The sequence below is a fragment of the Elephantulus edwardii genome, unplaced genomic scaffold (assembly GCF_000299155.1).
Source record: "Elephantulus edwardii isolate Elephantulus edwardi_28Jun2011 unplaced genomic scaffold, EleEdw1.0 scaffold00083, whole genome shotgun sequence".
NCBI classification, from domain to species: domain Eukaryota; kingdom Metazoa; phylum Chordata; class Mammalia; order Macroscelidea; family Macroscelididae; genus Elephantulus; species Elephantulus edwardii.
In genome coordinates, this window is record NW_006399833.1 from 8,988,543 (window position 1) to 8,992,234 (window position 3,692).

The following is a 3,692-nucleotide window of genomic DNA, read 5'->3' on the forward strand; positions in this document are numbered from 1 at the left end:
CATACAAAAATCAGGCCTATTTAGAATATAGTAGAAAAGGAAATAGGAAAAACAATGCCAATTATAACAGTCAATCATAAGTTGAAATACTTAGGGATAAACACAAATAAAGACACAAAAACCTATACATATAAAATTATAAAACTACTATGTGTGGATCACAACAAACTGTGGCTGACTCTGAGAAGAATGGGAATCCCAGAACACATGGTTATGCTTATGCTAAACCTTTCCTTGGTCTTGGAGGCAGTTGTCAGAACAGAGCAAGGAAACACTGCATTGTTCAAAATTGTGAAGGGTGTGCATCAGGAATGTGTCCTATCTACATAACTTTTCAATCTATATGTAGAACAGATTATCTGGGAGGCTGGGCTCTATGAGGAGGAATGTAGTATCAGGACTGGAGGAAGACATCAACAATCTGCATTGTGTAGATGACACAACTCTGCTTGTTCAAACTGAGGAGGACCTGAAGCGCTTGCTGCAGAAGGTCAAGGATTGCAGCCTTCAATATGAATTGAAGCTCAACATCAAGAAAACAAAAATTCTCACCACTAGGCTGATTGGCAGCATCATAAAAGATGGTGAAGAGATTGAGATTGCTGACAGCTTCAGTTTGCTTGGCTCTACAATGAACACTCTTGGTACCAGCAGCCAGGAAATTAAAAGACAAATTTTATTGGGAAAGCCTGCTCTCAGAGACCTATCCAAAGTACTGAAGAGCAAGGATGTCAGTCTGAAGACTAAGGTGCATCTGATCCAGGCCATGGTCTTTGCAATTACTTGCTATGCATCAGAGAGCTGGACAATGACTAGGAATAATAGAAGGAGAGTTAATGCCTTTGAGTTGTGGTGTTGGAGAAGAGTATTGAATATACCATGGATTCTAGTAGAACAAACAAGTTCATTCTGGAGAGAGTGAGACCAGGCTGGTCCTTGGAAGCAAGAATTCTGGAGCTTCATCTGACATACTTTGGACATGTTCCAAGGTGGGATCAGGAGAGTGACATCATGCTTGGGAGGGTGGAGGGACAATGCAGGAGAGAAAGACCCTTGATGAAATGGATTGATACAGTGACTGGGATATTTGGGGTATGTATGTGAGAGACAATAAGGTTGGCACATGATAGAGCAGGGTTTAGGGCTGTGTACATAGGGTCTCTGAGTCACAGGTGACTCGATGGCACATAACAACGACAACAACTATTAAACAAATAATATCTAGATATATGGAAGAGTATACTCTGTTCATGGATAGCAAGACTTAACACTGTGAAAATGACAACCATACCAAAGACAATTTACAGATCCAATGTAATCTCAATACAAGTATTGATGAAATTCTTGAATGAAGAAAAAGGCATTTTCCAACTTTACCTTTGTGAACAATGAAGAAGACCACTGATAAGCAAAGCTCTGCTGAAAAAGAAAAACAAAGTAGGAGACATCACACTCCATGATTGCAAAATCTACTCCACAATTGTAGTAATCGAAATAGTCTAGTACTGATACTGTGATGTACACATAGATCAATGAAGTAGAGTCAAGAAACCAGAAATCAACTCATACATACAGTATTAACTCTTTGACAAAGAGACAAAACAAAAAGTGAGGAAATGACAGCTTCTTTAACAAATAGTGCTGGCAGGATTGGACATCGAGCTGCAAAAAATGGAAGTAAGATATACATCTCACGTCACACACAAATAACAATGCATGGCAGGTTAGAGACATTAGAGGAAAGATATTTCTATATTAAAGATTAGTTATTAAACATATTTAAAAATCTTTAATCCCTGGCATGAACAGATTTTCAAATATAGCCAGAAATGCACAATGAATGGGAGCTTCTAAAAATAAAATTTTTGTAAACATCAAAAAAATTACTCCAATAGGAGAAAAAGGAAGCCTATAGACTTGGAAAATTACACAATAATGAAATATACTATAAGGTACTCACATTTAAAATTTATAGAATACTCCAATACTTCAAGGCTCTACTGAGATTTGAAACCAGGATCTCCTGTTTATGAGACAAGAACTTTGCCCATCTAAGCCATAGAGCCACTCTCAAGGACAATTGACATATTTCAACAAACAGACGCTACCCTGGGTGTTCTCACCAAGATGTGTCAAGAAGTCTGGACAACAACCACCTTGCCAACTAACTGAATGAGATCCATATTTGTTCCCATTGCAAAGAATGGTGACCCGGTAGAGAATCAGTATATTTCATACTGAAGAATGGGAGAAAACATACAGAGTTGCTTATGAGTTGAAATCAACTCGGTGGTGATGGATTTTCTATAAGGGCTTAATATAAAGAATCAGTAATTTTGTTGTTGTAATAGACTCTTAAAACTTAATTAATAAGAGTAATAATGAAATTTAAAAATTTAGCAATAATAAAAGTTTTTAATTTTTGAAAAAAACTTGAATAGACATTTCTCCAAAGAAGAGACACAAATGACTAGTAAGTATATGAAAAGATGCTCAACATTATTAATTATCAGAATGTAAAACTCAATGCATTTGAGTTCGTTCTGACACAAAACTATCTTCCATTCAGTTTGTAAGGCTGTAAATCTCATGAGAAGGAATTGTTCATCTTTCTCCCAAGGAGTCGCTGATGGATTTAAACAGAGTTGTGGACTTTGAGTTAGTAGCACAAGTTCCTGTGGACCATGCCACCAGAGCTTTCTTCATACATACTGTTGTTGTTGTGTGCTGTTGAGTAAGAACTGACTCATAGCTGACCCTTCAGCAAGTTTTTCTAGGTAGTTATTCATACAGGAGGAGATTGCTCATCCTTCTTCTGTGGAACAGCTGATGGATTAGAACCATGTAACCTGGGGATCAACACTTTTGGCACCAGCATTCAGAAGATTAGAAGATGAATCACATTAGGGAAATCTGCTGTCAGGTATCTCTCCACAATGTTGAAGGGAAATGATGTCACTCTAGAGACTAAGATGTGCCTGATTCAGGCTATAGTCTTCTCAATTATCTGCTATGCATCAGAGAACTGGACAATAATACAGGGTGACAAAAGAAGAATCAGACCACTGCAGCTCTGACCCACGACCCCCATCTTCAGGTATCGCATTGCTCCCCCCCGACCCGGCTCGCGACGCCCCTCCCCCCGCCAGCTCTGAACTTTGGGACTGGCCAAGGTGCTGTGCGCAGACGCAGTGGACGGTGGGAGTGGACTTGAATTGGGACACACCCCTGCAGCTCTGACCCACGACCCCCATCTTCAGGTATCACATTGCTCCCCCCGACCCGGCTCACGACACAACCGCCAGCTCTGACCCAACCCAGCTTGCGATCCCCCCCCACTAGCTCTGAACTTTGGGGCCCGAGGGCCGAAGAGGGGGAAAATCCAACAAAAACAAACAAAACACCACACAAAAGAACAAAAAATATACACCAAATTTATAGCATTTTTCAACATCACTTGAAAAAGTTGTCCAATATTGAAGATTTAGTTTCTTTAGACTACAAACTTCTGTTTGGCCCTACCACATTGGTCCCATCAACCTAAGCAAAAGGAAGGTACTGGACATCTTTATAGAGAAGTAGTGACATCAAACCAAGAACCACTAACACCTTCGTTTTCAACAACTCTTCCACTTCAATGTCTCGAAAGAAGCAGGGTACCTCAGTCACCACGCAAGCCCCAAACAAGATAT